We start from the raw sequence: 22,157 nt of genomic DNA, 5'->3' as shown, positions 1-22,157 counted from the left end.
TAAAAAACTAAATTCCAAGAATAACTGTCGTCATCTCTGCCATTGTGCCGACTTCAGTCTTGGGGCCTACTGCATCCTAAGTCCTAATTATAGGGAACAATAATCAAATTTCATTGAAACCGGTCTACGGCTCGTGGGGCACTCAACGGAGGTTGTGGGAAAAGAAAAGGAAAGAGAGAAAAAAGTCTAAGATTCATCGAGCCGACCTACACCTTGAGGTCTACTGGACCACATAATAAAAAATTCATTAGAAATTGGCTCACGGAGCCGGCTTGGTGGAAAAACTTTTCCGCAGTCTCGGTCATATTCATCAACAATTCAAGATCAGAGTGGCTCGTCCTTTCGAGAGCAGGTCAACCGAAAGAGGTCGGCAATGAGCATTCATTGTTAAGGCATCTTCAAAGAAGTAGTTTCAATCTTAAAAATCAAGAATACGGCATTGCAGATTTGTGCCAATCAGGATGTTGAAAGACCACTTCACGGGCTACTAATGGTGTTATGGCCCTAAGGTGCCTCACATCTTTGGTTCCCGGCCCAAAGTGGGCCAGCTCAATGCCCCCTAGGTTGGTTTTCACCCTGGGTTAATTTTTAGGTGTTCTAGGGTTAATTTTTAGGTGTTTTAGGGTTTTGGTATATCAGTCGGGGTTGAGCTAGTCGAGAGAACACATTAGAATTTCTTGGTATGTCCGTACTTTGTACACCTCAATAGCAATATACACGAGGATGAGTTGGGTTTTACCTTGTAAGGAGGTAAATTTGTCTCCTATTTCCCCTCCAACCTAAAAGCCATGCCAATATACCCTGCCAAAGGATCTATCCGAATCATCTACGATAGTAAACCAATAAATGCTTAACAAATTTAATAAAATCCTATTCTTGTATGCAATCACACTAATACGGGGAAGTAAATCATGACTAACCTAAGAAAAAATTATCTCCCGACAAATGTCATATATTAAGAGGATCTCCAATCATACTAGGCAAAAATGACCCTCTATCTGCCACTGATAGAAACCGATCACCCCTTATATGACAACCCCCCCCCCCCCCCGCGCGCAACCACACCCTCATGTGCATATCTCAAATCCATGCAGACACATGCACGCCGACCATCAAACGATATGAATACGCATGAGGGATGTAAACATACAAATAACATTTATTCAAAGAAAATAATATAGTTTGAACATAAAATTCATTTGTAGTGCATAATTTAAACCTAAAATCCAGTGATTTCCAACGTGGATCCACATATGCTTCACATTATTATCATTGAGTAGTTGCACGTGCGCATGTTCATCTCGAAGTTGTGTACGCATCTCTAGAAAGTTCACAACATGATGTGCATCTTGTTATGGGAGGCACATGTACTATATACTTCTCAAAATCACGCATGCAGGATGCCCCTTCACCCTCATCCTCGATAATCATGTTGTGTAAGATTACACAACAAGTCATCACCTGCCATAGTGTCTCATGATCCCACATCATTGCAACTCCACGTACAATGCCCCCAACAACTTTGGAGCACTTAAAACGCCCTCTCCACATCCTTTTGTAGCGTCTCCCATTGTTGAAATTATGCTCCATAGGCAATAATGGAGTGTTTATGATGGCCTCTTCCTCTCTCAACGCCCCCCTCCCAGCCCCTCCTCCGACCACCACCCACTGCCCAACACCATCGTTGTCAAGCCCCCTTCCTCCACAACTGACTCCACCAATTTACCATGACCCAATCGCCTGGGTGGGAACTCCATCCTCCCGGGTGCTATGTGTGGCCCTCGATGTGGGGGATGCCATGGGCGCCGACTTCAAAGCTCAAGTCTGGTGCGCGCTCACCAAACACACCAATCCTCGCCCCTTGGAGAAGCCTTGCTACCTCACTGTGGAGGTTCACCACAACCAGGGGTGGAGCTGCATGGAGCTGCCCTGTTGCACGGGCAACAGGGTCAAGTAGATTTTTACATGTAGTTTAGCACTTGGATCAAGCATGTGTATAAGTGCATCAGGCTAAACTAGCAACGGTGCAACAAGGTAGATGCAGATGCAACTCCGCCCCTGACCACAATTCCCTCAACCTAGACAAGAAGCTCGTTAGTGTCCTCCTGCAAGCTTGCCTCAGCGACAAAGCTCTGGCGTTCCAGGTGCTCTACTTCTCTTCTGACTGATTCTGCTGCCTGGTCTCTTATTTGCGGATCGTCAATGCACCTGTGGCTGAGTCTTTGCTTGTCGGCCGATCACACTCCATCAAGTTTCTCCTTTCCCGCTACCTGATGGGGTCACCTACCAGTGGTAGGGTCATAGACCTAACATGCAAGGCCCACCTAGGTCCCCACACGACCATTAAAGTCTCAGGACTACATATGCATTCGGATGCATACACCGGATCCACCCGGGCCCAAGGAGTTACTCGGACGTTTTCCAGTTAGTCGGCCACACGTCAACACTTGGACAAAGAAAAGCGCGGACGACGTGGGAGCTGCAATGACCGAGGGAGTTAACATCATACATGAAGTGAGTCAAAGCCAGCGTTACCTGTAACGTACATAGTTAAGGATGTAGTTTCTAGTAGCACCCGTAGTTACTCACATTTAATGCCCTCATAATGAAGCACGACGGGTCCAGGAGAACTCTATATAAGACGCCCGCGAGCTATGTGACAAGGGTTCAACATTCGTTGTAATCAGATACCCCCACAGAAAACACAAGCCTCCAGGCATGAGAAGTACGGTCTTTATCTCTCTGAGAGGGGCCCGAACTCGCTAAATTCGAGTGATACATCTCTAACATAGCTAGGCTCCGCCCCTCATTCGTACCCCTAGTACTATTGTCAGGATTGTTCCCTCGACAGTTGGTGCCCACCTTGGGGCTACGTGTCTAGCAATTTACGGCCCAGGTGGAGTTTTTTCGGTCACCATGATGACCCTCGAGGGAGAGATTATGTTTGGTTCCCTCAGCTTCATCGTCGTCGACTCAACATGGCTGTAGGAAGCTCCACTGGACACAGATGTGCTGCTCTCTTGCAGCACGACGCATTTCTGTTCAACAATGTTCGGAGTCCTTCTTCGACGGTCATCGGTCAAGTACCGCTTGATGTCCCTTCACTCTGCAGTACGCCGTCGCAAGCGCTCTGAGCGCTCGCGACTCCATCATTGGATCAAGCACGTTGTGGCTCTTCAGACCACGGCTGAGCAGGTGGCCCCGCTCGACTCCAACGAGCCCAACCTCAACTTGTTCCCCTCCTCGTGTAGCGGCTCCTTCGACAAGTCTGAGTGAGAGATTAGCGAGTCAGTTGCAGAAATTCTGTTGGCCGGCATGGCCGGAGGACCTCCGGGTTTCTCCGCGGGAAATCCCGCGGGCGAGACAAACACATCCACAACAACAACACCGACAATGTCTACGTTCCCCGGCCTCTCACTCGGGAGCAGCTGTAGGAACTGATGAAGAGGAATGAGCACTCCGTGCTCACCCGTGTCACCAGGACTACCCTGGAAGAGATGGCTTTAGAGGCCGTGCGCCAGGCCACTTTGGCTAAATGCGAGTGGCTCGAGCGGCTGCAGAGGTCACTCGACATCCGAGCAGCCTGGGAGCAGCCTAGCTCCAGTCGACATTGCAAGCGGTTGTTCCCAAACGATCACTCCCTCAATTACCACGTGATGCGCACTATGCTGCATAATTTGGCCGGAGCCACTCGGATCGCTGATTCCATTCAACCATCTGATTCTACAGCTCGGGAAGGCATTCGACAAATCCAAATGCTCCTCAAGACTGCCTTGGAGCAAAACTCTATGTGTCGAAGTCGCACAACCGCATTCACAACAAGTCTGTCCGCGCGGACACGGTGTACTCGGCCATAGTCCGCTTACACCCGGGAGATACCAATGCTCCCCCCTTTGAGAGACCAATACGGTAATCGGAGAGGTGAAGACCGCCGTTGTAGTTGGACGCCCCCTCTGAGGGGTGGTTCATATGGGTAATGGTCCTACTACAACAGACGGCCTTACGAAGATGATCGAAGGCATAGCCCCATTCGGCATAGAAATTACGGGGAAGAAGACTTCCGAGCACCCTAGCTCAATGCTAGATCCATCATTGCCCAGGGACTGGTTAAAAGAGCCAGGGCAAGCAGAGCGACTGAATGGTCAGGGCGCTTTTGGCCTCGAGTGTTTCAACAGATACATTCAGGACCCTCCAACTATAGGCTGGCAACTAGAATAGGCAAATTCAACAGCGAGTCAAAGCCACAAACTTGGCTCGAGGACTACCGAGTAGCCATCCAGATCAACAGCGGCAACGATTTTGTTGCAATGAAGCACTTATCCCTCATGCAAGAGGGATCTGTGAGGGCATGGCTGAATCAGCTACCCATCGACAATATTTAAAACTGGGAAGACTTGGCCCGAGTGTTCGTAAAGACGTTCGAGGGCACTTACAAGGGCCCAGGCAGATTGACTGAGCTACAACATTGTGTGTAGAGGAACAACGAGACTTGCCGTGAGTACATCCAACGTTGCACCATGTTGCATAACATTGTGGAACATGTGATGGAGCATCAGGCCATTTGTGCCTTCAAGGTGGGCCTCCGGTACCGCAAACTCATTCTGAAGTTTGGCTGGACTGATGTTCTATCCCTCAGCCGGGCTATGGAAATCGCCAGTTGGTATGCCAACGGCGAGGAAGAAGACTGCACCTGTAGCGGCAAAAGACGCACAACCAAAGCCCCTCACCCGGGAAGCAACGCGGGGAAGAAATGAAGCAGAAAGCCGAGTGTGCCAACAAAGCGGAAGATGCAACCATTCCCAGGAAGAGCAAGAGCAAGCAAAATGATAAGAAAGATGGGGTGGCCAAGAAGAAAGGCGAGCCTAAGGGCGACATCTTGTATTAGTCGTGCCAAATGCACACCAAAAGGGATGAAGAAGGCGAAGTTGTTGGAAATATCCCCTAGGGGCAATAATAAATTGGTTATTATCATATTTCCCTATTCACCATAAACATTTATTATCCATGCTAGAATTTTATTGATTGGAAACTTAGATACATGTGTGGATACATCAACAACATTGTGTCCCTAGTGAGCCTCTACTAGACTAGCTCATTGATCAAAGATGGCTAGGGTTTCCTAACCATGGAAATGAGTTGTCATTTGATAATGGGATCAAATCATTAGGAGAATGATATGATGGACAAGATCCAACCATAAACATATCATTTGATCCTTTCACTTAGTTTATTGCTACTGCTTTCTACATGTCAAGTATTTGTTCCTAAGACTATGAGATCATGCAACTCCGTGACACTGTAGGAATGTCTTGTGTGTATCAAACGTCACTTCGTAACTAGCTGATCTTAAACATACTCTACAGGTATCTCCAAGGGTGTGTGTTGGGTTGGCATGGATTGAGACTGAAATTTGTCACTTCGTAGGACGAAGAGGTATCTCTGGGCCCTCTCGGTAATACAACTTCACAAGAAGCTTGCAAGGAATGTGACTAAGGAGTTAGTCATAGGTTCTTGTATTACGGAATGAGTAAATAGACTTGCCGGTAACTGGATTGGACTAGGTATGGAGATACCGACGATCGAATCTCAGGCAAGTAACATACCAATGGACAAAGGGAACTGCATATGGGATTGGCTGAATCCTTGACATCGTCGTTCAATCGATAAAGATATTTGTGGAATCTGTAGGAACCAATATGGGCATCCAGGTCCCGCTATTTGTTATTGACTGGAGAGGTGTCTCGGTCATGTCTACATGATTCTCGAACCCGTAGGGTCCACACGCTTAATGTTTGATGACAATATTGTATTGTTGAGTTATGTATGTTGGTGACCGAATGTTTTCCAGAGTCCTGGATGAGAACTCGGACATGATGAGGAGCTCCGGAATGGTTCGGAGGTGAAGATTCATATATGGGAAGTTGTTTTTTGGGTTTCTGAATAATTTTGGGACTTGCCGGTTTTTGTCGGGAGTGTCGGAAGGGGTTTCGGGGGTTCACCTACCCCAGATGGCCTAATGGCTGAGAGAGAGGAGTGCACCAGCCCGTGGTGGGCTAGACGCCGCCCCTTCCATGGCCCAAGGTGTCCTAGGGTTTGGGGAAAGCCTAGGGTGGGGCACCAACCTTGCCTTGGGTGGCAAGCCACCCCCTAGGCCGCTGCCCCTCCCTTGGAGGAGGCCCTAGGGCCGGCACACCTCCCACTTCCCCCTATATATTTGATAGGAGAGGGAGGGCAGCCGCACCCAAGCCATAGGTGCAGCCCTCCCTCTCCCCCTATCCCGTTTTCTCCTTCGGTCACATGTGCAGCGACGCTTGGCGAAGCCTTGCTGAGATTGCTCCACCACCACCGCCATCATGCCATAGTGCTATCGGAGAACTCATCTACTACCCCGTCCTCGCTCGCTGGATCGAAGAAGCGGAGACGCCATCGAGCCGCACGTGTGCTGAACCATAGGTGTCGTCTGTTCGTTGCTTGATCGGGATGGATCGTGATTGGATCGTGAAGACGCACAACTACATCAACCGCGTTTCTAATGCTTCCGCTTAGCGATCTACAAGGTTATGTAGACACACTCCCCCTCTCATAGGTATGCATCTACATGGATAGATCTTATGTTGTGGCTTTGCGTAGGTAAGAACGGTTCTTTCTAGTTGCACATAGCAGCCACGAAAAACTTGCAACAACAAAGTAGAGGACATCTAACTTGTTTTGCAGGGCATGTTGTGATGTGATATGGCCAAGACATGATATGATATATGCAATGTATGATATGATCATGTTTTGTAATAGTTCTCACGACTTGCATGTCGATGAGTACGGCAACCGACACGAGCCATAGGGTTGTCTTTAACTTATTTCATGTCATTTGCTTTACTTTATCGCTATGAGTTAGCAATAGTTGTAGAAGCAATATTTGGCGTGACAACCACATGACAAAAATATGATGGATACCATGATGATGGAGATCATGGTATCATGCCGGTAACGATGGAGATCATGTCAGTGCTTTGAAGATGGAGATTGAAAGCACAAGATGATGATGGCCATATCATGTCACTTATTTGATTTACATGTGATTTTTATCTTTTATGCATATTATTTTGCTTAGTACGATAGTACCATTATAAGATGATCCCTCACTAAAAAAATCAAGATAAAATTGTGCTCTCCCCAAGTATGCACCGTCACGAAAGTTCATCGTTTCGAAGCACCTCATGATGATCGGGTGTGATACACTCTTCATTCGCATACAACGGGTGTAAGCCACTTTTACACATGCAGAATATGTGGGTTAAACTTGACGAGCCTAGCATGCACAGACATGGCCTCAGAACACACGAGGCCGAAAGCTCGAACATGAGTCATATAGTAGATATGATCAACATGGAAATGTTCACCATTGAGACAACCTCATCTCACGTGATGATTGGACTTGGGTTGCTGAATGTGTATCATCTAACACTTAGACAACCTAAGAGATGTTGATTTGAGTGGGAGTTCATTAGTAATTTGATTAACTGAACTAATTATCATGAGCATAGTCTAAATGTCTTTGCAAATTATGTTGTAGATCAATGGCTCGCGCCGTAGCTCCGTGATACGTCTCCAACCTATCTATAATTCTTGATTGTTCCATGTTGTTATATTATCATCCTAGGATACTTTTTCGGTCATAATTCACCAATTTATATTATTTTTAAGCATTAACCTATTAACCCAGTGCCCAGTGCGAGTTCTTGTTTTCTGCGTGTTTTTTGTTTTTCAGGTTTTCAGTACCAAACAAAGTCCAATTGTTGTGAAACTTTTTTCTGGTTTTTTTCTGGACCAAAGAAGACCTGAAAGCTTCGGGAGGAAACCTGAAGCCACATGTGGGACTCCCAAGTCAACAGGGCGCGGGCGGGGGGTGGTCGTGCCCTGATGCCTTGTTACGCCCCTGTGGATCCTCTTGCCTCGTTCAGTGGCCTATAAATTCCCAAATATTCCAGAAACCCTAAAGATCATCGCCAAACACTTTTTACGCTGTTCCAAGTCGCTCTTCCACGACAACCTAATCTAGAGCTTTGTTTCGGCACCCTGCCGGATGGGGGATCGATCACGAAGGGTCTCTTCATCAACCTTGATGCCCTCATGATGATGTGTGAGTAGTTCACCACGGACCTATGGGTCCGTAGTTAGTATCTAGATGGTTATCTCTCTCTCTCTGTACCTTCAATACAATGATCATCACACCTTCGCTTTGATCTATCCGATGTATTTCTTTTGTATGGTGTGTTTGTTGGGATCAGATGAATTGTGGGTTTATGTTCATATTATTCATGAAAAGTATTTGAATCTTCTCTGAGTTTTATGATTCTTATTTGCATGATCATGATAGCTTCATAATTTTCTCTGATCTATTGAATTGCTTTTGCCAACTAGTTTGGTATTTCTTCAGTGAGAGCGGTGCGTTGTAGTGGATTCAACCTCGCGAGTTTCTATATCCCAGTGACATAACGGGACAAGTTGCATCTTTGTGTTGCGGCCACTAAGGATAAAGCGATGGGGTTTATTCATATTGGTGTAGTTTACTTTGTCCACATCATGTCATTGTTCTCCAAGCATTACTCTGTTTTACTTAATACTCTAGATGCATGTTGGATAGCGGTCGATTGGTGCAGTAACTGTAGTAGGTGCAGGGAGGAGTCGTCCTATTTGCTTATGGACGTGATCCCTATATATACATGATCATTGCCGTGAAAATCGCATAACTATCCGTTGTTCTATCAATTGCCCAACAGTAATTTGTTTACCCACCATATGTTGCTTTCATGAGAAATGCTAGTAGAGAACACTATGGCCCCCGGGTATATTCACTTATATATTCAGAAAACTTATAATTTCATCACTGTTATTATTGGTCTTCTATTTTATTTTGCAAGTCACAACTATCTACAATTATCTACACACCTCGTTCGCTTGTAAATAACGAGATCAAGGGGATTGACAACCTTCTTGCCCGCGTTGGGTGCAAGTTGTTTGCTCTTTTGTGTGCAACCACTAAAGACGGTTGAGGATTGATATTCCTTTTGGTTTGATAAACCTTGGTTTCCTAATCGAGGGAAATACTTACCCGCATTGTACTGCGATAACCCCTTCCTCTTCACGGAAAACCCAACATAGATCACAAGTATCACTCCCGTGAATTCTGAAACGTTCCTAGAGAAATACTTAGTTGAAATATAGTGTAAGCAATTATGTGGACTCTGTCCGTAATCTGAGGATTGTCCTCATTGCTGCACAAAAGGCTTATGTCCTTGATGCACCGCTCGGTGCCCCACTCCCTCAAGCGTCATTTGTAGATGTTGGGAACGTGTGGTAGGCACGTTCTGATGACTACTCGATAGTTCAGTGGGCCATGCTTTGTAGCTTAGAACTTGGGCTCCGAATTGTTTTGAGCACCACGAATTATATGAGATGTTTCAAGAGCTGAAACTGGTATTTTAGGCTCACGCACGTGTCGAGAGGTATGAGACCTCCGACAAGTTCTTTGGCTGCAAGATGTATGAGAACAACTCAGTCGATGAGCATGTGCTCAGAATGTCTCGGTACTACAATCGCTTGAATCAAGTGGGAGTTAATCCTCTAGATAAGATAGTGATTGACAAAGTTCTCCAGTCACTGTCACCAAGCTACAAGAGATTCATGATGAAGTATGGCATGGAAGGGTTGGAGATAACAATCCCTGAGTCATTCACGATGTTAAGGCTGCAGAAGTAGAAATCTAGAAGGAACATCAAGTGTTGATGGTTAATAAAGACCACTAGTTTCAAGAAGGGCAAGGGAAAGAACGGAAACTTCAAGAGTGGCAATCCAGTTGTCGCTCGAGTGAAAAAACCCAATATTGGACCCAAACTTGAGACTAAGTGCTTCTATTGTGAGGGAAACACTCACTGGAAGCGGAACTGTCCCAAATACTTTCTAGATAAGAAGGTTGGCAACGTCAACAAAATTATATTTGATACACATGTTATTAATGTGTACCTCACTGGTGCTCTTTGTAGCCCGTGGGTATTTGATAACAGTTCAGTTGCTGAAACATGAGCTACGGAATAAACGAGACTGGCTAAGGACGAGGTGACGATGCACATTGGAAGTGTCTCCAAGGTTGATGTGATCTCCATCGGCACTCTCTCTCGACCTTCGGGATTAGTATTAAACCTAAATAAATATTATTTGGTGCCTGCATTGAGCATGAACAATATATCTGGATCTTGTTTATTCCAAGTCGATTATTCATTTAAGAGAATAATGGTTGTTCTATTTACATGAATACTATCTTTTCTGATCATGCACCCAATGTGACTATTGAATCTCGATCATAGTGATACACATGTTCATAGTATTGTTGCCAAAAGATGCAAAGTTAATTATGATAATACCACATACTTGTGGCACTGCTGCTTAGGTCATATTGGTGTAAAGTGCATGAAAAAACTCCATGACGATGAATCTTTGGACTCATTCGATTTTGAATCGCTTGAGACATGCGAACCATGCCTCATGGTCAAGATGACTAAGACCCTATTTTCCAGTATGACGTAGCGGGCAAGTGACTTATTGGAAATAATACATATTGATGTATGCAGTCCGATGAGTATTGAAGCATGCGCTGGATATCATTGTTATCTTACCTTCACAGATGATTGGAGTAGATATGGGTATATTTAGTTGATGACACACAAGTCCGAAATTTTGAAAAGTTCAACCAATTTTAGAGTGAAGTTGTAGATCATCGTGACAAGAAGATAAAATGTCTACGATATGATCGTGGAGGTCAATATCTGAGTTAAAAGTTTGGTGTCAGACAATGTGGAAATTGTTTCACAAATCACGCCACGTGGAACACCAAATGTAATGGTGTGTCTGAATATCATAACTGTACTCTATTAGATATGGTGCATTTTATGACGTCTCTTATCGATTTTGCACTATTTTTTTGGGGTTATGAATTAGATACAACTACATTCACTTTAAATAACACACCATCTAAATCCGTTGAGACGACATCGTATGAAATATGGTTTGGCGAGACACCTAAGATGTCGTTTCTTAGAGTTTGGGAATGCGACGCTTATGTCTCATAAGCTCGAACCGAAAGCGGAAAAGTACATATTCATAAGATACCCTAAAACAACAATTGGGTATACCTTCTATCACAGATTCAAAGGGAAGGTCTTTGTTGCGAAGAATGGATCATTTCCAGAGAAGGAGGTTCTCTCAAAACAAGTGAGTGGGAGGAAGGTAGTACTTGATAAGTTTATCGAACCTTCACTTGAATTGGAAAGTAGCACAACATAGAACGGTGTTCCTATGATGCGTACACCAATTGTAGAGGAAGCTAATGATGATGATCATAATACTTCTAATCAAGTTACTACCAAACCTCGTAGGTCGACAAGGACACGTACTGCCCCAAGTGGTACGGTGACCATGTCTTGGAAGTCATGTTGTTAGATGATGATGAGCCTACGAACTATGAGGAAGCAATGATGGGCCCGAATTTCAAAAAATGGCCAAGACCATGCAATCCGAGATAGGATCTATGTATGATAACCAAGTATGAACTTTGGTAGACTTGCTCGATGACTGGCAGACCATTAAGTACAAATGGATCTTTAATACATACGGTGAGGGTAATGTCACCATTTATAAAGCCCGACTTATTGCAAAGAGGTTTTTGACAAGTTCAAGGGGTTGACTGCGATAATACATCCTCACCCATAGTGATGCAGAAGTCTGTTTTGATTATGTTAGCAGTTGTTGCATTTTTTGATTATGAAATTTGGGAGAGGCATGTCAAAACAGTGTTTCCTTAATGGTTTGGTTAACGAAATGGTGTATCTGATACAACCAGAAGGTTTTGTCGATCCTAAGGATGCTAAAAGGTATGCAAGCTCCAGCGATCCTTCTATGGACTTATGCAAGCATCTCGGAGTTTGAATATATGGTTTGATGAGGTGATCAAAGCTTTTGGGTTTATACAAAATTTATGAAGAAAATTGTATTTATAAGAAGTGAGTGGGAGCACTATAGCATTTTGATAAGTATATGTGGATGACATATTGTTGATTGGAAATGATGTAGAATTTCTAGAAAGCAGAAAGGGTCGTTTGAAAGGAGTTTTTCAAAGGAAGACCTGGGTAAAGCTGCTTACATATTGGGCATTAAAATCTATAGAGATAGATGAAGACTCCTAATAGAACTTTCATAGAGCACACACCTTAACAAGATTTTGAAGGAGTTCAAAATGGACCAGTCAAAGAAGGAGTTCTTCCCTGTATTATAAGGTGTGAAGTTGAGTAAGACTACAAGCTCGACCATGGTAGAAGAAAGAGAAAGGACGAAGGTCATCCCCTATGCATCAGCTCCATCAGCTCCACCTTCTCTTGCACCTCCAATGTCTACAACGCCACCTCAGAGGACATGTGCTGAAGCCTTTGCCGATGCTCTCGTGTCGACTCCATCAACATCTACCGGAGGAGATCGAGCCCAGAGTGACGCTTAGTTCTAGACCTTTGAACTTTTTGGTAACTTGTTGCCAAAGGGGGAGAAGTGTATTTATCAATAGGGCTTAGAGAGAGAGAGAGAGAGAGATAGATAGATAGAGATAGAGAGAGAGAGGGAGAGTTGTTTTTATTGCACTCTTTGGTTATCTAAAAACATTTGGTCTTTTGGATGTCTTAAACTTTATGTTTGAACATACGCTTTGATTGTTGATGCTACTATGTCATACCTTTGACCTATCCACATGACGATCATTCACTCATTTGTTTGGTGTTATGTGCATTACTATTCATTCATATCATTTATACGCACCACCAAGATGTATGTGACATGGAAGAGTGACCCGTGGTCCTAATCGATTGTGCATTTGCATTCAAATGCAAATGTAAAATAATGCACGAATTTAGGGGGAGCTCTAGCTTATCACATACTTCTCAAAGCGGTGATGCTAATCATGGATTATATCTTTTGCCGAAGCTTTGATTTATATGTTGTCATCAGTTACTAAAAAGAGGGAGATTAAAAGCACAACTTCTTCCTAAGGTGGTTTTGGTAATTAATAACAACACATGTGTCGTTTAACTAATGATTTTATCTAGGTATATTTCAAAAAACTTCAAAGATGCATTGGCTAAGCATTGTGAGGAGAACCCCCGGATGCAAGGAACATCTATTGACAACAAGCTTGAAGACTCTACATTTACATTTTGTGAGAAAACACATTTGAGTCCATAGGAAAGCTAATACTATTAAAAGGGAATGATGTGACTATGATGATCTATTTTATCAAGTGCTTAGAGATAGACACAAAATACTCATGAAATTATCCCACAAAATTCTTTGTCTAAAGCCTATAAATCAAAATCGGTGCCACCAACTTTATCCACTCGGCCACACCGATTTTACACAAGATAGAACCTATGACAAACCCTATCATCTCGGTGGCACCAACATTCCTTTCGGTGCCGTGAAAATCAATGACCAACTTTATGTTAGCCATTTTCAAGTATTGGAATTTACGAGTTTTGAAATTGGTCTCACCGAGATTTGGAAACGACCCTAGGTGACCCATATCGATACCATCGAGATTTCCATATTTATCGCACCGAGAATACAAAAGTTGCCACATTTTGCACTAGTCGGTGCCAGCGAGTTTCACTTTGGTTTCACCGAGTTGGGCTACAATGTTGTAATGGTTGGATTTTTGGAGATGCCTATATATACCCATCCACCACCTCTCATTCGCAGAGGAAGCACTCAGAACACACATACACTTGCCATATCCATTTTTCTGAGAGAGAGACACCTACTCATGTGTTGAGATCAAGATATTCTAATTCTACCATTTAAATCTTGATTTCTAGCCTCCCCAAGTTGCTTTCCACCCAATCAATCTTTTATACCCAATCCAAATCTATGAGAGAGTGATTGAGTGTTGAGGATACTATCTTTTCAAGCACGAGAGCAAGGAGTCCATCGTACTACCACATCTATTACCTTTTGGAGGGTGGTGCATCCTAGATTGGTTAGGTGTTGCTTGGGAGCCTCCTACTTAGTGTTGTGGAGTTGAACCAAGAAGTTTGTAAGGGCAAGGTGACCGTCTACTTCGTGAAGATCTACCCCGAGTGAGGCTAGTCCTTCATGGACGTAAGCCATGATGGAATAGACAAGGTTGCTTCTCCATGGACCCTTCGTGGGTTGAGCCTCCATGGACTCATGTAGATGTTACACTCTGTGGGTTGAAGTCTGCATGAATGTGGACATACGATAGCACCACCTAGCGGAACCACACCAAAAATCATCGTGTCAACCCTTGTGTTTGACCTTCCTATCCCTACCCTCTATTTACATGTGCATGTCTTTACTTTCCGCTGCTATACCCCTAGACTTGCATGTGTAGGGTGTGCTTGACTTACAACAATTTCTAAAACTTGCCCACAACTAAAATTGGGAAAAGGCTAAGTTTTTATTTGGTCAAGTAGTCTAATCACCCCTCTCTAGACATACTTTGGATCCTAGAGTTGCTCCATCGGTTACACTACAGTACGCTGACGACATGCTAATCATCGCTCATGCAAATGTGAATATTGCTTCCATCCTTAAAAGCACTTTGGATGACTTTGCCTTGGCCACATGTATAGTGGTCAACTTTCAAATAATTGCTCTGCTCAGCATTGACACATACACACACTTGAAAAGAGATATAGCGCAAGCCATGCTCTGGAAATGGGAGGTATTCCCACTACTCTATTTAGGACTTCAATTTTATCCTACCAAGCTACCTGTATCATCTTCTACCCGATCATAGAGAGCTTCTGAAAATTTCTGTTTGGCTCGGCTGCAAGACTCCTGTCTCTCAGAGCTTGTCTAACTCTGCTATCCTTCGTCCTAGATTCTCTAGTGGTTTATTTCATGTCAGTTTTTGGCCTTCCAAAATCTATACTTGCTAAACTCGACGCACTTCCTAGAGCCTTCTTTTGGTCTAACGAGGAAACATGCACTAGCGCGAGTTGTCTCATTGCTTGGAAAAATGTTTGTAAACCGAAAGTTCATGGTGGTATAGGCATTGGAAATCTACAAATTCATAACCGTTGCTTGCTCTTAAAATTTTCCTACAGGCTACTTCAAACCCGAGATCTTCCCTCGTTGCACTGTTACAAACAAAGATACTCCCAAAACAGTTTGGCAACCGCTTCAAGAACGTCCTTCCTCTAGCGGGTGGTCAACCATAACATCTACACTCTGATCAAACACTCCTTTGTTATCACTTATAATGGTCTAGCTTCGTTTTTTTGGCTTGATAAATGGTTACTCAACTTGCCATTAAAGGTAGCTTTCCCCCACTTGTTCTCACACTCCATAAATGATAAGGTTCTAGTGGCGACTATTTTCCAAACCAGCTTATTATCTAACCTAAGGTATTGCCTTACTAATGTTGCGTCTCAAGATTTGGATTATATATTGTTGTTGTTGCAGGATTTTTGCCCCGAGACAGGCCGAACGAGCGATCTCTCACGCATGGGCTGCCTTTTTTGGCTAGAAACACTTACAATACTATCTCCGCCGAAGACTGTTTTGACCTACACCATAGCTTCATCTGGTCCTCATCGGTGCCCATCAAGGTCAAGATATTTGCATGGCTTTTGTTTCGAGACATGCTAAGTACCAAAGAAAATATGGCGCACTAGACTGTTGCTCCATCTGTTGCATGCCCAGGATGCCACGATCCATGTGAGGATGCCACCCACCTCTCCTGCTTCCGCTCCTATGCTATTCAAATTTGGCACCTCATTGTCCTTGTTCCACCAAACTCTTTGACATATATCCAAGAAGTTGTTTCTCGTGCAGGGATGAACCCCAATATCTGGCCCGCTGTATCGCTAACTATCTTGTGGAAAAGTTGGGACTCTAGGAATGCTAGTGTCTTCATGTTTGAAGATCTACCTGCTAGAATCACCTTGAGGAACAATATTGTTGATTTCTCCTTTTGTATATTTTGTTTTAAAAACCTCGAGCTTAGAGACTATGCTAGGTATTAGCTAAGCTTTATGTCAGCTAGCATTCCCTCTGTATGACTCACTGTTGTAATCATTCCATGTACTTTGTTTGAGTGGTAATATATGCTCAGGTGGGGAAGCTCTCCCCCTGTGACCGCTCAAAAAACATCCTTTTGTAGACACTTCTTGCATTTGTTCAAAGAGACCTCATTTGTTACCTTGGTGATTGGGTATAGTCTTCACAAACACCACACATTAAGGATAAGTGCCATCAGCAAGGTAGTGTCCCATGTTGTAGGTATACCCGTTGACAATGTAGTTGCATATCAGAGCATCCCAATCACAAAAGTCTCTTGCTTAATGAACATCACTAAAGCACATTAATGTCATTGTGAGAACGAACATGCCAAATATAGCGTGCAAATCCACAAGTATTGTGATGTCACTGTGATACGTCTCCAGCGTATCTATAATTTTTGATGGTTTCATGCTATTATCTTGTCAAACTTTGGATGTTTTGTATACCTTTTATATCTTTTTCTGGACTAACCTATTAACTCAGTGCCAAGTGCCAGTTCCTGTTTTTTCCGTGTTTTTGACCCTTTTCAGAGGAGGATTTTAAACGGAGTCCAAACGGAATAAAACTTCCGAAAATATTTTTTCCGAAACAGAAGACGATCGGGAGACTTGAGAACCAAGGCAGAGGGTCACCAGGGACCCCACAAGCCCTCATGGCGCGGCCAGGGGGGCCGCGCCTCCCAGGCTTGTGGGTTCCTTGGGCCTCCTCTGCCCTAGCTCCTTCACCTATATATTCCCTAAAATCGCAAAAAAATCAAGAGAGCCACGAAAATACTTTTCCGCCGCCGCAAGCTTCTGTCTCCGCAAGATCCCATCTGTGGCACGTTCTGGTGCCCTGCCGGAGGGGGGATTCGGATACGGAGGGCTTCTTCATCAACACCATGACCTCTCGGATGATGCGTGAGTAGTTCACCATAGACCTACGGGTCAATAGCTAGTAGCTAGATGGCTTCTTCTCTCTCTTGGATCTTCAATACAAAGTTCTCCATGATCTTCATGGAGATCTATCCGATGTAATCTTCTTTTGCGGTGTGTTTGTCGAGATCCGATGAATTGTGGATTTATGATCATATTATCTATGAATCTTATTTGAGTTTCTTCTGATCTCTCTTATGCATGATTTCATATCCTTGTAATTCTCTTCGAGTTGTGGGTTTTGTTTGGCCAGCTTGATCTATGATTCTTGCAATGGGAGAAGTGCTTGGTTTTGGGTTCATACCGTGCGGTGACCTCACCCAGTGACAGAAGGGGTAGCGAGGCACGCATCGTGTTGTTGCCATCAAGGGTAAAAAGATGGGGTTTTCATCATTGGTTTGAGTTTATCCCTCTACATCATGTCATCTTGCTTAAAGCGTTACTCTGTTCATCATGAACTCAATACACTAGATGCATGCTGGATAGCGGTTGATGTGTGGAGTAATAGTAGTAGATGCAGAAAGTATCGGTCTACTTGTCTCGGACGTGATGCCTATATGTATGATCATTGCCTTAGATATCGTCATGACTTTGCGTGGTTCTATCAATTGCTCGACAGTAATTTGTTCACCCACCGTAATATTTGCTATTTTGAGAGAAGCCTCTAGTGAACACTATGGCCCCGAGGTCTACTTCACATCATATTTTCAGCCTTACACTTTTACTTTGTTGCACTTTCCGCCTTCAAATCTCACTTTGCAATCAATCTTGAAGGGATTGACAACCCCTTTATAGCGTTGGGTGCAAGCTCTTTTGTGTTTGCGCACGTACTCTAAACTTGACGCGATTCTCCTACTAGATTGATACCTTGGTTCTCAAACTGAGGGAAATACTTACTGCTCCTGTGCTGCATCACCCTTTCCTCTTCAAGGGAAAAACCAGCGTAAGCCAAGTCTCCGTCAACTTGCCAATTTGTGGCGCTGTTGTCTGTTGCCGTAGCAGAAGAATTTCTGGCATCGTTGCCGGGGAGGATCAAGTCAAGAACTCATCCAAGTAAGTGTCGCAAACTCATGTCTTGCGTTTACCTTTTTTGCCTCTCGTTTTCCTCTCCCCTACTTCTGAAAAACAAAAATTTACAAAAATATTTGACTTTTTCGTTTGCCTTTTTCGTTCGCCCTTTTCTTTCGCTTGCTTTCTGTTCGCTTGTGTGTTATGTGCCTTCAATATGCTTGCATCTTCGCTTGCTGAAAATCTATTGATATGGATCCTCATCCACTTGCTAATCTCTTTAAGAGATCGAATTATGTTGATCCAATTACTAGTGAGTTGAGTGCACTTGACTATCTTTATGGAGTTTTGCTTGAGATGCGTGAATCTGAAGTGATTCACGAGGGCTCCTTGAATGAAAAGCATGATTGCAATGGTTTCACTATAAATCCTATTAGTGTCAATCATGCTAAAAATATGCAAAACCCTAAGCTTGGGATGCTAGTTTTGCTATGGCCACTACTTGTTGCAATGATCGTGATCAGGGTGATAATTTTTCTTATGATCTTGAAATTTTGTTTAACCCTCATGATGATTATGATGTTTGCAATAATATTGAAAGTGGGTTTGGAGAAGTCATGACTTTAGTTGATGATAATCCCACTATTTTTAAAGATCGTCAACTTTGCATGCATGTGGATCATGAAAAGAATATCCTTTGTGATAGCTATATTGTTGAATTTGATTATGATCCCACATGTAATTGCTATGAGAGAGGAAAATATCGTGGTAGAAACTTTCATGTTACCAAAGTACCTCTCGTTATGTTGAGATTGCTATTGTCTCTTTTTGTTCTTCCTTGCATATGGTAACTATTGGTTGTCTTGACAATCTGTTTTCCTGTAGAATGCATATGCATAGGAAGTATGCTAGACTTAGATGTGATTTTCACATGCTTTATGATGCTCTCGTTGTGCTTCAATTCTTGTCTTTTATGTGAGCATCATTGAATTATCAATGCCTAGCTAAGGGCGTTAAACAATAGCGCTTGTTGGGAGGCAACCCAATGAATTTATCTTTGCTTTTTGCTTTCTGTTTTGTTGCGTCCACACCATCATAATTCTGTTATGATTGTGTTTTTTGTGTGTTTATTTTTGTGTTTGAACCAAGAAAAACCTTTATGACTAGTCTTGGTGATGGTTGTTTGACCCTGCTGGAAAAAGACACAAACTTTTCGCTCACGGGATTATTTTTCATTTTTATTCAGAAAGAGATTTTGAGTTGATTCTTTTTGCTGCTGGTTGATATGCCTTTTTGCCCAGGCAGTCGTAATTTTTCAGAATTTTTGAGGTACCATAAGTATACGAAGTATACAGATTGCTACAGAAAGAGGTGGTAGTTTGTTTTCTTGTGCTAATGATATCACGAGTTTCTGTTTAAGTTTTGTGTTGTGAAGTTTTCAAGTTTTGGGTGATGTTCTCATGGACAAAGGGATAAAGAGTGGAAAGAGATCAAGCTTGGGGATGCCCAAGGCATCCCAAGCCAAATTCAAGGACACCAAAAAGCCTAAGCTTGGGGATGCCCCGGGAAGGTATCCCCTCTTTCGTCTTCAATCCATCGGTAACATTACTTGGAGCTATATTTTTATTCACCACATGATATGTGTTTGGCTTGGAGCGTCTTGTATCGTAGGAGTCTTCTCTTTTTGTTGTGTCACAATCATCCTTGCTGCACACCTTTTGAGAGAGACATGCACTCATCGTGATTTTGCTAGAATGCTCATTGTGCTTCACTTAGATCTTTTAGAGCACGGCGGTGCGTGACTTGGTAGTTGGTTTGTGCTATGAAAGTGGCCCTAAAGGTGATAGGTACCCAAAGAGGATACAAAAACCTCCATCTTCATGTGCATTGAGTAGAAAGAGAAGTTTGATTCCTCTCAATTAGTTTTGAGACGTGGATTTGGTAATATTAAAGATTTATGTTAGTAGAGTGTTGTGAGTCTAGAGATACTTGAGTTGAGGTTAGTGATTTCCGTAACATGCACGTATGGTGAACCGCTATGTTAGGAAGTCGGAGCATAATTGATCTATTGATTGTCATCCTTTGTGTTGCGATCGGGATCGCGCGATGGTTAACACCTATCAACCCTTCCCCTAGGAGTATGCGTTTAGCACTTTGTTTCGGTTACTAATAAAAACTTCCGCAACAAGTATGTGAGTTCTTCATGACTAATGTGAGCCCATGGTATAGATGCACTTTCACCTTCCACCATTGCTAGCCTCTCTAGTACCGCGCAATTTTCGCCAGTGCACAAACCCACCATATGCCTTCCTCAAAACAGCCACCATACCTACCTACTATGGCATTTTCATAGCTATTCCGAGATATATTGCCATGCAACTCCCACCGTCCCGTCTCATGACTTGTGCCATCACTCTGATATTGCCATTGCATGATCGTAAGATAGCTAGCGAGATGTTTCAATGTCATACACCAAGCTAGACCGTTGCACGTATGGACCTACCTGCAGATCACATGGCAGCGTCAATCCATGTGGAGCTCTGCTTTGGCTGCTAAGAGAGACTTCCACAACCCCCTTTTTTTTGCTGAGGTAGTGTTCACTGCATGTTGGAACACCTGGACTGTCAGAAATGGCAAGGTGTTCAACCAGGAGCAGCCGAGGTTCAGAAAATGGAGATCCAACTTCATTCATGACATTTCCCTGTTAGCTCATAGGATTAAGGCTAGTTTCAGGGATGATCTCCTTAAATGGATTTCCTTTCTGCCTCCTTGAGGTTTGTATTCATAGCTACCCAACCCCTTTGTACATCCTAACCTCTTCTTGTACATATAACTCTTGTATATGGGAATAAAAGAAAAAAGGCCGTGGGCTGTTTTCCCTACAATAGCCGGTAAAAAAAACACTGCCCGAGGCATTTCCTATAGAGTCATCATCATTCTAAGCTTTGAGCTGTGAGTAAATAAAAGTGTGATGATCATCATTATTAGAGCATTGTACCATGTTAGGAAAAAAAGAGGCCAAAGTTGCCCACATAAAAAAAGAGAGGCCAAAGAGCCCAAATAAAAAAAGACAAGAGAGAAAAAGAGAGAAGGGACAATGCTACTATCTTTTTTCACACTTGTGCTTCATAATAGCACCATGTTCTTCATGATTGAGAGCTCCTTGCTTCGTAACCACCATATACTAGTGGGAATCTTTATTATATAACTTGGCTTGTATATTCCAATGATGGGCTTCCTCAAATTGCCCTAGGTCTTCGTGAGCAAGCAAGTTGGATGCACACCCACTAGTTCTCCTTTTGAGCTTTCACATACTTATAGCTCTAGTGCATCCTTTGTATGGAAATCCCTACTCATTCACATTGATATCTATTAATGGGCATCTCCATAACCCTTTGATACGCCGAGTCAATGTGACCATCTCCTCCTTTTTTGTCTCACAACCACCACCACACTCTGTTCCACCTATAGTGCTATATCCATGGCTCACGCTCATGTATTGCGTGATAGTTGAAAAAGGTTTGAGAAAGTAAGAGTGCGAAAACAATTACTTGGCCAATACCGGGGTTGTGCATGATTTACATTAGTTGTGTGAGGATGATGGAGCATAGCCAGACTATATGATTTTGTAGGGATAACTTTATTTGGCCTTGTTATTTCAAAAGTTCATGATTACCTTGCTAGTTTGCTTGAAGTATTATTGTTTTCATGTCAATAGCAAACTATTGTTTTCAATCTTATGGATCTGAACATTCATGTCAGATGAAAGAAGTTACAAAGGACAACTATGCTAGGTAGCATTCCACATCAAAAATCCAGTCTTTATCACTTCCCTACTCGAGGACGAGCAGGAGTTAAGCTTGGGGATACTTGATACGTCTCCAATGTATCTATAATTTTTGATGGTTTCATGCTATTATCTTGTCAAACTTTGGATGTTTTGTATGCTTTTATATCTTTTTTGGGACTAACCTATTAACTCAGTGCCAAGTGCGAGTTCCTGTTTTTTCCGTGTTTTTGACCCTTTTCAGAGGAGGATTTTAAACGGAGTCCAAACGGAATAAAACTTCCAAAAATATTTTTTCCGAAACAGAAGACGATCGGGAGACTTGAGAA

The sequence above is a fragment of the Hordeum vulgare genome, chromosome 3H (genome assembly GCF_904849725.1).
Source record: "Hordeum vulgare subsp. vulgare chromosome 3H, MorexV3_pseudomolecules_assembly, whole genome shotgun sequence".
NCBI classification, from domain to species: Eukaryota; Viridiplantae; Streptophyta; class Magnoliopsida; order Poales; family Poaceae; genus Hordeum; species Hordeum vulgare.
Note: the sequence above shows the minus strand (reverse complement) of the source record.